A 13,269-nucleotide genomic window follows, 5' to 3' on the forward strand; every position below is an offset into this window, starting at 1 on the left:
CCATTTCTGCTCAGGTCATGATGTCAGGGTCATAAGATCGAGCCCCACATCAGGCTCTGTGCTGAGTGGAGTATCTGCTTGAGATTCTTTCTCCCTCTCTCTCTGCCCCTCCCCACCTGTGTGCTCTCTCTCTCTGTCTCTGAGAAATAAATCTTTAAAACAAAAAGGAATGTATAAAACTTTAGGAGTGAGAAACTAGAACAAATTTCTATAATTATAACATACTTTCTCCAATAGGTGTATGTGTGTGTATGCATATATATACACATATATATAAAATTATGTGTTTTATATGAATTCGATTCTAGTTTTCAATCATAGCAAAAACTAGTGAAAAATGATCTCTCTCATCTTTTGCTAAAGGGCAGATGGTTCAGTACTTGAAAAGAAAATGAAGAAAAATAGTGATGAATGATTAAATCAAAGTTAATGATTTTAAAAGTGCTTGTTATTATAGAACTAAATCATTAGTTGGTTTTCATTTCTTTTTATTTTTTATTTAAAGATTTTATTTATTTGACAGAGAGAGACACAGCGAGAGAGGGAACACAAGCAGAGGGAGTGGGAGAGGGAGAAGCAGGCCTCCTGCGGAGCAGGGAGCCAGAGCAGGGCTGGATCCCAGGACCCTAGGATCATGACCTGAGCAGAAGGCAGACGCTTAATGACTGAGCCACCCAGGCACCCCCATTAGTTGGTTTTTAAAATTTTTAAATCCTTTTGCATGATGATTTTACTGAAAGAGTACTTCCATTAATACTAGTGAAAACTAATAAAAGATGAAGTTCCCATTTATTAATATCACCTATATTGCTAGGACTAGTCATTAGGTTAACTCTGTTCAAAAAGTTGTAAATGTTCACTTCAGAGTAGACATAACCAAGAAATAAGTCATGTTGATGTTTCTTAAATAGTGAGACTCTCAATCCATCTGCTCTGTATAGTAAGCCAAATAAGGGACTTCAGAAAAAAAAAATTTCTAGGATATGGTCGTTGTTCTTAGGACAGTTGTATATTTGTTATTGTAATTATGATTACTATTGTTATTTTTTGTTCTGGGTTCTAATTATTAAAAAGCACAATTTTTAATGCATTAGTATTCATTATGAAAAAAAAAGATTAGATGTGTCCTTTGTGATATAAAGCTAGCATCATTTAGCCAAATATGGTTTGTCTACATGCATAAAGTATACTTGAAATCAGGAATTTAAAACCATGTTGGAAGTGAATCTCACTTACCAAAAGTAGTCATTATTTCTTGGTGGATAATATCACATTAGAGCATAGCAAGCTAATTGTATCAAAATCCAATTCAACTATTGAATTAAAATGTATTAAACCGAACTGATGAATCATGGAACATTATATCAAAACCCAATGATGTACTATACCTTGGCTAATTGAATTTAAATAAAAAAGAATTTATTAAACTCTTGAGAGCTTATTACATTCCAGCAATATTTTTCCATATACCCCATTAGATAACCACACAGAGACATCATCGAATGTATTTGCACAAAAAAGCATGTTAGAATTTACTTTAATTATTATGATAATTGTTGCAAAGCTTAACAGAAAAGGCAGAACATATTATTTAATTAGTGTACCAAAAAAAGTGACAGGGTATATCTTTCTGAATAACAAGCAAGATTTTCACCAGTTGGAACAAATGTATCACTTTGCCGAGGGGATGTTGAGACTGTGCTTGTGAGGGTACAGAGAAGAAATGGGAAATTTCTGTACCTTCCTCTAGGGGAAGACGGAGGAAAAATTTCCCTTGCCCTTCAAGGTCCTTCTAATTGGACTAAGAATAAAATTGACATGAGACAGATTGCAGGAGAAAATCAAATTTAATAGTGTATGTATGGGGAATCCACATAGACATGAAATTGCAAAGACAGTAAAACAATATGAGGTTTACAAGAGCTAAGGAGAGAGGTTGGGGCCTGAGGATACAAAAGGGAGAAAGACCATTAGCAGGAAGATGAAAGATGTTTGGAAAAGGAAGGTTGCTTTATTATGTAGATAAGCTTCTTAGATAAAGAGGAATCTCCATTAATAGCCCTCTTCTTGGTATAAGCAGGCAGTTGAGTGGGAGGTAAAGAGTTTTTCCTGGATCTGCTGGGTTTTGATTGTTTTTAACTCAAAATAATGTTCATGCCAAAGTGGCATCCTGGAATGCCCTGCCCTTGGTCCCTGCACCCTTGATTTTGCTGTGAACCTTAAACTGCTCCAAAAAATTAAAAAAAATAAATCTCAGTTAAAAAATAATAGCAAAAAAAAATGAACAAACAAACAAAAACCCACAGGAAGTCTGAGAAACTGTCACAGACCAGAGGAGCCGATAGTTATATGATGACTAAATTTAAGGTGATATCATAGATGGGATCTTGGGACAGGAGAAAACAAAACGAAAAAGAAACAAAAAAAAACAGGGAGAAAACTAATGAAATCTGAATAGAATATGGAGTTTAGCTAATAATGTATGGATAGTATCTCTGTTAGCTATGACAAATGTACTGCAATGGTGTAAGACGTTAACAATAGGGGGAACTGGGTACAGGATTGTTGAGGAGCAAGAATGTCGTATCTTTTGCAGGGAGCAAGAATTCCTGTCCCCTCCAATGTCCTTCTAGCTGGACTAAGAATCAAACTGACACAAGACAAATTAACAGGCGAAAATCAAATTTAATAGTTATATATGAGGAATCCACATAGACAGAAATTCCAAAGAGGGCAAAATGAGGTTTATATATTATCCTGAACTAAGGTGAAGTGGGTAGAGGTCTGGGGCTTCAGAGGAAAGGAATGCACATCACAGGGCAGTAAGAAGAACAGATTTTTGGTAATTAGATGTTTGACCTGCCATACAGAGGAGTCACTCAGATAAACTGATCTCTACTAATAAACCCTTATTCTGGGAAAGATCCCCAATTTAGATTCTTCTATGTAGTTAAGGGAGGAGCAGAACTTTCTCTTGAGCCTGAAGGATCTCGATGGCCTTCAACTCAAAATAATCTTCATGCCAAAGTGGCCATCATGGGATGGCCTGCCTTTGGCCCTTACAAGGTATATGGGAACTCTCTGTAGGGTCTTTGAAACTTTGCTGTAAATCTAAAACTGTGCTAATATTTTTAAAAATATGAAAATATCAAGAATCTCTAGGTTCAAAAAAATGTTTAAGTAGTTTCTCTGTGGTAAGTACCTCTTTCGTGTTCTCCATGCATGATCTCATTTAATCCTCATACAAATTCTATGGGACAGGTTCTATTGCTATCCCCCACAAACAACTTAGGAGAAAATTAAGGCACTAAGAAGTTAAATAACATGTTCACATTAGTGATGCAGCCAGAATTTTGTTGTTGTTGTTATTACTTGTCTTCTGGTTTGTTGAAGCAGTCCATCAGACATTTGCCACAATGTCTGTCAAAGTGGTTGTTGGCTGTAAAAACTCCAGCACCACATTCATCTGAAGGGCATTCCTAATCAAAGTGATGGATTTTGCCATTCTCATCCACACTATAGTATCTCAAGACAGCTGGCTTCACTTGCTTTCTCTTCTGCTTACTCTTCTTGGGAGTGGTGAAGACTTCCTTTTCTTAGCAGCCAGGATTTTAACTTAGGAGATTTGACTCTAGCCATTAAGCTATTAACTACCAAGCTGCAAAAGAGAGGAAGAAAAAAAAAAAAAACAAAAAACTGTTGAAATAGGTATTAATTTTGCCAACAATTTTATAATATATTGTATATGTTTCACTTAGAATGCACCAATCAAAACTCCTTGGGAAATCAAATCTAAGCCTCTTTTATTGTTTCTGTTTATAGGACATCTCAGGATCATTCATAGATTCAACAGTTTTATCTAGAGGTTATCTATTGCATCTGGCCAAGGTCAAAATTAATTAAAAATTGCTGCCATGTGTTCAGTGATTACTAGTTGAAGTTTGTTTGCAATACATGCAATCCTGAATCATGAAACATTTTATTATAACAAAAACTTTGGAAAGCATGTCTATGGATCTAGTAGTAAGAGATACTTAATGAGATAATGCTCTCAATTTTTCTCTGACAGCTAAAAATTATCTTTGGAGACCAATAATGTTTCCAGATATATTTTTATATAGACCCATGATAACTGTTATGTCCAGGTACTAAATTGTTGAGTCTTTGTCATTTTGTATGTGCACTGTTGCACTAACAAACGTGGGAGATTCATTTTAAGGTGCTGATGACTATATGTCTGTAAATCAAAAATATAAAGTCTCCATTGATTTATTTTACAAATAAGTATTAAAAAGTTAGTGATATAACTAGATGTAATAGATGTAAAATGATCGAAAAAATTTTTTCTTAAATGTATTTTTATTCTAAACATTTTTAAATGCATTCTTTAAGTAAAGTAAGTGAGATTAAATATTTAATTCAATTTTGACACAAAATGTGTGTATATATACTTGCCAATTGCTATCCTGTATTTGTGTTAATAAAAAAGCAACGTATTATCTGATGAAAGGCAATAGTAAAGTAAAATTACATATGAAATACCATTCTTTAGTAAAGCACAATAAGCTATTTAATATCATATGATATATTTTTCACTATTGCATAGAAGTAAAATCTTAGCTTCACACAAATACTACCAAGAAAGGAAAAAAAAAAATTTAACTGTGCAACTTTTACTCTATTGACTGTTTTCACTGTTTCATTTTTTAATGAAGATTTAAGTGCCTCAAATTTTATATGAAATATGTATGGAAATAAGATCCAAAACACCTTTGCTGGTGATCGTAGTGAGAGAGAGCCATTTAGGAAGGGATAAATGCCCAGTAGCTCTCCTTGAAGCATTTTTAGCTTTTTGTGCCACTGCCTTTCTTTAAATGATCCTATTTTTAAAAGTTGTCTTGCAGAAAGGGAACAAACAGAAAATCCATATTTAGTAGTCAACCAATAACAGTTCCTTTATGTTTTTTTTGATATCTCAGAAAACAAATCATATTGAACTACATGGCATTAATACAAATAAAGTGTTCATTCCTGTCACAGCTAGAAGGTTGTGACTGTGATTTGGGATCACCCACCAGCTTTTCAGAGCTAAGAAGAACAAAACAAAGATGTTCAATTTTGGATTAACATAGCATAGCATCTTGTATAATACATTTGTATGTAGTTATATATAAACCTGGAGTAAGGACACTTTTGTAGCATTACATCATCAATGTAAAGTTTTACAGGAATCACTGAAACAAAGAGCATTCATATGCAGATGTCTTATCTGCAGAAAGCCCAGAAACTGTCTTCCAATTTTACATTCATAACTTTCATTCACAAGAGCCTAGTGAATAGATGTTCTCTGCAATGCTCCATTATTTCTTGCATTCTTAAAATGAGCCTTTTACAATCTATTAGGGAAAGATATAGTCATTTTCCCCCCCTTGGGCATGTTCAAGTGCATGCAGGGCATCACCTAATGCTATTTGCAACCTTGTTTTTCTTTCCTGTTAAAAGTCTTTCTTTCATTTTCACTCTTGCCACAGGGATGGCTTTTAAAATCAACTCTAGGCAGTCTGCACTTCTAGGGTGTCTAAGTTAATGTTACGAAATGTTAACAATGTATTTTTGCATTATTGCTGTTAAAACCAAGTATATAAAAAAGGGAGTGTTCTAAGTCGGATTTCACCACAATGGTGAAAGGTTACACTCTGTTTAAAGGTTACACTTTATTATTAATAACTAAGAAACTATAGTAAATCCAAAGGCCTCAGTTTAAATTAGATTTTTAGGTATAATTTAAGTTTTATCCTCCAGAAGAAAAAATCCACTCTTAGTGATAATTCACCTTTTGTAAGCCTAGATATTTCTATAGAATAGTAGAAATGTAAATATATAAAACACCTATAACTTAATAACTTAATAAGATAAAACAATTTAATGCACATATTATACTATTTTATGTGCAACAGACATTTACATATAAAGACTGGGGTATCTTATGGAATATCCTACCTGGATACAGGTGATAATAAACTAATGTTAATAGCAACATATTCACTGTTCCTAGAGAACATTATTTCTATAGATTTTTATAGCATTTTTATGCTACAAATACCAAAATAACATAGTTAATACTCTGGAGATAATAGTAGGACCATCGACTTTAATTAAAGTATCTCCAATTTTATTCATATTTTTCATATAAAGACTTACCTTTCCAAGTAATACACGTTTAGAGAATACAGTAAGTCATGGACTCAGAATGACCATCATCATTATAATAGCAGACATGTCAACCCAAGAAGGAAGGATGATACTACATTTTGACTCTTTGATACAATGTTGGCAACTTAAAAAAGTAAAAGTACGTTACAAAGGAAAATTTAGGGGTAATGTAAATATTGGAGAGTCAAGAAAAAAACTTTTTAAATATCCCAAACAAATATAATACTATTTTTGTGAAATCTTGGAAGGATTTTTCAATGCCTATAAATGGAATGTGAAATCAGGTGCATCAATTAACTTGACTGCAGACTTCCTCATGCTTTAGTCTGTTTATCTGGTCAGACCAATCATTACAATCCATGTAGATAGGATGATAGCTACCTTTCGAAATTTTATTACATGCCCCTTAACTCCTATTTTATGTGAATACTTCACTCTATAGTCAGCTTAGCAAACCATAGATTCATGCTTGGTCAAAACCCTAGCAAATACATATCCTTTCTGTTTAGCTGATGTCTCAAAGTGATTTAAGGGCTAAAAGAGAAGTTGGAATCCAACAAAAGCCAAATAATGTCTTCACGTCAGGCAATGCCAAGGATGTAGCTTCAATCATCATAAACCTCAGAGACATTACACATCATATAATCAAAGAGATTAACATCTAAGTTCAGAGTTGTCAGTAAAAATTTACAAAAATTAAAATCTTAATAAACTTAGGGTTACCTCGGTTTTCTTTCTCAATGGATATTATATAAATTTTGTTCGAATTGTCAAACATCCTCATTTACACTCTTTATGCTGAGGGCATATACAAATAAAAAGGGAAAGTTTTACCATGTATTTGGATTTAAACAATTTACAGATTACCCCTGACTTCTTCACTCCTGATGCAGCTACTTAAACGGAGATTAACTCTCCTCTTTGTCTGGGTTTTTTAATTCTATATTTGAAAATCTAAAAGGTTACTTTCATAAAACAAATTACTGTAAAAAATAAATTTCTAAAAAATATTTGAAAATAATATTTATGTTTTTAAAACTTACGCCTCACATTGTCCTTTTTATAGTAAAACTGATTATTGAAATAAAATCTGAGCCTGTATATTTTATGTGTAGGACAGAGAGATTAGAAATATTTTATAATAATGAGGAATATTTGAATATTTCTGAGATTAAGAAGTTTGAGTCATTACTTACACTTTATTTTATAAGGGATATCTACATATCATAATTTTGATCATCTCAAATACATTATAGGAGTTTTACTTTCTTCATCAAAAATTACAATGCAATGTATGTTATGATAGGTGGAGATATAATGTTGATTGGATTACATTTTAAGGTTTATTTTATATCTAATTTTATATCAGTTTATTTTATATCTAATCATTTTCTTTTATGTTGTATTATATGCAAGTGTAATCAGCCAGCTACTTGCCTGCCATCTCCCCATGGGCAGGTTTCAGAATTTCCCTGTGCCTGATTAACATATTTCTAAAACTAAAATGAATTGCCACCTGTAAACCCTCGTTCAGTGTTAGCACCTCGTAGGGACACAATATATGATCATGTCCTCCCCTCTGTGACTCTGTTTGGAACGTGATTTACCAAATTTGCGCTCTCTCCCCCTCTTCTTCTCCCTCACCTTCTCCCTCCCCCCATACATATATATACACATTCTACATTTTGTAGATAACAATTTGCTTTAATTTCTATTAAAAAAATAAACTTGTAAAATACTTTCTTCCAGGTTTAGTTATTTCCATGATTCCTTTTGTGTTTGGGAAGTGCTATGGTCTGAATGTTTGTGTCTTCCAAAATTCGTGTGTTGAAATCCTGTCAAGGAAACAGTATTAAGAGGTGGGACTTTTGGCAGGTGATGAGGTCATGAGGGCATCACCCTCATAAATGGGATTAATGCACTTATAAAAGAGGCTGGAGAAAATTTCCTTCCCGTCCCATCATGTGGAGTTATAGTAAGAAAATGGCTGCCAAGGAGGAAGTGAGCTCTCACCAGACACAAAATCTTCCTGTGCCATGATCTTTTCTTTCTAGCCTCCAGATCTGTGAGGAATAAATTGCTGTTGTTTATAAGCCTACCTAGTTTATGGTATTTTGTTGTAACAGTCCCAACTGACTAAGACAGAAATGCTCCATTGTGGGTACGGAGTGAAGGAAAGCCTGCTTTGGGACTACTCCAGTTCCTCAGCTTCAAGCTAATAACTCCACTCAAGGCTTTGGGGAACAGAGACCAGGTTCTCCCTTGTGCTTTCAAAGCCGACATGTGGGATAATCCCAACACAGTATATACTGTAGTCTGTAATGCAGATCTGTCTGGATATAAACAAGGAGTGTTTCAAATGTTTCAAAAAATAACACAAAAGGGAGCCTGAGTACACTGAAAAAAATAATTCAGCTCCCAGTATATCGTTGCTAAGCATTTGTTGGTTTGATGCTAGAACAGTTTCGGTAAATTTTTGGGAATTAATCTGATACAAAAACTTTCATAAACTCACCTCATTTTTCCTCACAACAATTCAGAAATTTTATTGGGACCCATATATCATCCACATTTAAGAGAGGAAGAAACAAACAAACAACAAAAAAACAGGTTAAATTGTTTGCTGAAGTTTGCCCAATTAGTAAGTGACAAACTCAGGTCACAACCAGGTCTTTAGTCATCTGATCCATATTTACCTCATGTTTATATATACATTGAAACTAGGTTACTCTCCAGAATCCAAGGCAGAGAAAAGGCATTGTAAGGAAGGAAGGGAGAGATAATATTTAAAAGATTAGTATATATTCTGTTTAGGTCCTAATTAAGTATCATGTCTTATATTTTTGCAAAATAAATTAAACCGCATGCATACCTTATAAAGCATTTGAGATTCTTGCTGTACCCCAGTGCACAGGACATATTATTTTGCAATACGTGGACATAATGTGACTCTTTTATGAAGGACAGAGTTATTTCACAGTTCTAAAAGGCCACGCTCTTTCTTTAGAACAGTGACTACAGATTGAAAAATGCAAAGCCCTTTGCTCTTCATAGTTATTTTTCCTCTCAGTTAATGGCATAAATCGCTGAACTTTTCTGAAACTCAACACATTTCTTGACCTGTGACATAGAAGTGACTCAATAACTAGGTGCCTGGGTGCTTGAATACATAACAATGAAGGTTTTCTTATAGATGTGTAGACTTTAAGGCACATGGGTAGGAGTTTTTTTTGTACAGGTGCAGTGGGTAATTTTCCAGTAAAAGCCTGAACAAGGGCACATCACATTTCAGTCTGAAAAACATAATCTGAAAGAACAAAGGCATATTTGATTATGGTGAAGTGTGTAACAATGTTGGCAGCAAACACAAAGCTTCCCTACCCCTTCCTCAAACACACGCTATTCAGTGAAATCCAACTAACTGCATATGCCCAAAAGAATTTTTTTAGAAAGATGTTTATGCAAAAATTTTCCAAGTTGTAGTTTTCGTGTTGAAAATAGCACTTTATAACTTAGAGAATGCTGTATTTGGTAGATTATAGCCATCTGTGTGTTTCCATATCTCTGGATCTCTCTGAAAAAATATATATATATACCCATCATTTAGATATGAATGTTTATTTGTTATACTCTTGGGATATAAGTGTCAATTCTTGACCTTCATAAAGCCAGGGTGGGTGAAATTGAAATGGCAGAAAAGGTGTGGCCCAAAGAATAAAAAGGGGATCTTCATCCCTCACATTTCTCTTTGCCATCAGGGAATTTGTTACCCAATTTCAATCAAGAATATAACATTAAGAATGGATTTATTCCATATAACAAACCTTACTTTTCCCTCTCCTTTATCTTTCCCCTAAACTTGTGTAAGTATTACGGACACTCTTTTGAAATGCTGTTTTCTCCTTTACATGAATGATCTTAAATATAAAGGGATCATACCTTTAGGAGAGATAGCTCTTAAATCAAGTGCATCCTTTTTTCTTTTCCTTTTTTTTTTTTGCTCCTTGAGATCCAATTAAAGATATACTACTATAAAATCTCCTATCACGTATCTCATGGTGGATAGTTTTGGGAAACTCAAGCCAGTAATACAGAAATAATCAAAATGTTTTCCTCTATCTCCAGAGAAGCTACATTTAAAAAATCCCCTTTCTCATTTTTTTCCTTTGTCTTTCCTTTCTGACACTAAATATTGTGGATAAAATATTGCACACACCAAATAAAAGCATGTAAACACAAACTTCCTCGAATTTATGTACTTCACTACCACAGAATGGCACAATATGCATTCCACAGAAACAGAGAATGGTGTTAGCATTGAATTTAGGTTCCTGTGGAAAGAAATATTGCATTGAAAAATAAACCTATAATGGCTGATCATATTTCTAGCCACATTAAATACTTTTGCTGATATTACTGACTGAGTCATTAGCATGCAATGAAGTACCCAATTATTATATGCCCTGCTGTTTTCAACTCTTGCAGAGTGTCAGTCCTCAGTTTGAAATAAGCTGCAGGATGTGAAAGGCATCGCTCTTTCTGTGACTGGTATGCTGAACCGATATGCTTTCTGACTTCCTTAGGCTTCTCTTCAGTTGCAAGTCAATGCTAATTGCACGATCCATGCTTTGGTTTTAAAACCATTTACACAGCAAAAGAATCCTTAGAAGTTTTTCTTTTATATACCAGAGTCTAGTTCTTTTTATTTTTCCCTTAAAATATCTGAAATGTTTACATTACAATTTGCCTTTAGCCAAAGAAAATTTTGTTTGTTTTTGCTTTGTAAAGAGTGAACAGCATTTGTTCATGTGAAGGTATATGAATGGCACCTAATCTTTAAGTCCTTCAGAATCCAGCTCTCACTTCTGTACAACTTGATAGGGGAAAACCTAAAAGATTTCAGGAAATGAACATAGTAAGCCAATACTGTCTCATACAGTAGCCACTAGCCACTTAGACCAAACTCAGATTTTGATGACTGAATATGAAATATTAGGAATGGAAAATATCTCATTTATAACGTTTATATTGATTACTTGGTAAAATAATATCTTAATAGAGTGTATAAAATATGTTCATAGGAGTTCACCTGTTTCTTTTTCATTTTTAAATGTGGCCACTAGAAAATTTTAAATTATTTATGTGGCTTGCTTTTGTGGCTCACATTCCATTTTAATTAAAAGCCCTGTAATTGACAGATAGATTCATCTATGCAGTATTTTAGGTCTATCTTTCAATATTAGGTTTCTCTTAGTTTATTCTGAAAATTTTAAAAAACTTTTTGGGTAATGATTAATTACGAGCAGTAGAGAAGACATTACCCTGCTGTGTGTCATTTCTCAATTACTTTTCTTTACAAGCCTTTGTTTCTTCTCATTAACCATTTCATCCTTCCTTGTACTGTCTAGAACTCTCTTCATATCCATGTGCTGTAGTCTTAAAACATAACTGATTAAGCAGGTGTAATATGTATCAAAAGTGGTGCATATTCAGCGCACCAGCAATCAGTTCCCCCCAAAAGCACCATACCAGTTATCTCTTCTATTTGTTGCATTTTCACGATGTCTGCAAGCAGCACATCATAATCACCTGGGAAAACAAAGTACAAGTGTTCATGGGTAGAGTATCAGGGTGGGCATAGTGATTGGAAGTAAGGGTTAAAATTTGCATGTATCACAATGGCAACAGTCTAGACCTGGATTTTATTTTTTTAGAAATTAGAAAGATGTCCAGAGCAAAAACATTTCTTCTTTCCATACAGAATCTTTAAATCTAAAAAAATGCACTCTGCTGTTTCTTAGCAAATTTTAATGAAACTTTTAAAATAATGAGAAAATATTCCAACACAGTACCAAATAGGAAAAATATTAAGATGGAATACTAGACATTGCTATTAAAAATTCTCAAGAAAGGTCCTTCTATCTCAGAAGTAGCTCATAGAGAAAAAAGAATAAGTCAGATGTCTTTTTATGTAATTATTTTCTCCAGCAGACAAAATGTATTCTGTACTTCAATACAGACTCTGGTGAGAAGTCCAAAAGAAAGCCAACAGAAGTACTCACAGAATGAATGCCATGCCTCTCCTGCACCACCCTCCAATCTCCCATCACGTTTTTCCAGAAAAGGGGACTAGTCATTTGCTGTCAGGTGCAGCCCATTAAACAATATTTATCTTTAAAGAAACTATGCATTTATTTCCCCTGGTGAAATATTGAAACAAAAAGTTAAGCTTTATTAAAAATATATTGAATCTGAATTTTATCAGAGCATATCCAAAGTCAGATCTTTATTAACACTTTTTATTTGGTTGTGGGTATTTGCTTTTTTAGCAAATTTTAGTTTGCATTTGAGGATACTACATGTTTGTATCCAGTTTTCTCAGACTCACAAAAGTGCAAAGTGTTGCAGACCAGTAGAGGGATGATGCTTCCGGTAGAGAAAAAAAGGAGTTTTGTGGCTTGTACGCTGAAAATATAAAGATAAAATTGGAATTCTAGAGCAGTTTCTTGAGGGAAGAAACAGAAAGGTCAAAAACTTCTGATGACAGCAGAAAAAGGTAATCCTTTTTGTGAGATCTAAAAGATGATCGTTGCGTCCATGAATCTCAGTTAACAGAAAGGTCAGTGAGTAGTTTACTGACTGTCTCCAGGGTTTTAACTACATGATACCAGACATGCACATGTTTTTAGATAGTCATAGAGTTGGTATAGGATAAGAAAAATTTCTGATTAATTTCTGATTAATTATAGGGTTGTTTTTCCTATTTCCATTCAGATGTTTGGCATCATGTAAACAAATCTCATGTAACAGTCATACTTATAAGTTATTCTATTCTTATCTTTACTAGCAAATATAATCATTTCACTTCAAACAAGAAAGGGTTGAGTGAGGCTTATAAATATTAGATATGAATCTTCTAGGATCTCTAATACACAGAGACTGTAGAGTTGGAAATGATATTCCCCTTTTACCCAAATTCAGTTCATTTTGGATTTTTACCACAAGCAATTCTTTTTTCTTTTCTTTTTTTTTAGAGGGGGGAGGGGCAGAGGGAGA

At 33.8% G+C, this 13,269-nt stretch overlaps 1 protein-coding gene and 1 pseudogene across 3 annotated transcripts in view; one reads left to right on the forward strand and one right to left on the reverse strand.

Annotated features, from left to right (window-relative positions):
• The window catches only part of CADM2 (cell adhesion molecule 2), a 1,086,523-nt gene that overhangs the window by 115,683 nt on the left and 957,571 nt on the right, over positions 1–13,269 (forward strand). The gene's annotated exons all lie outside the window — the stretch shown is intronic.
• Positions 1–13,269, reverse strand: part of LOC116633607 — a 75,828-nt pseudogene that overhangs the window by 59,557 nt on the left and 3,002 nt on the right.

The sequence above is a fragment of the Phoca vitulina genome, unplaced genomic scaffold, assembly GCF_004348235.1.
Source record: "Phoca vitulina isolate PV1807 unplaced genomic scaffold, GSC_HSeal_1.0 scaffold8, whole genome shotgun sequence".
NCBI classification, from domain to species: domain Eukaryota; kingdom Metazoa; phylum Chordata; class Mammalia; order Carnivora; family Phocidae; genus Phoca; species Phoca vitulina.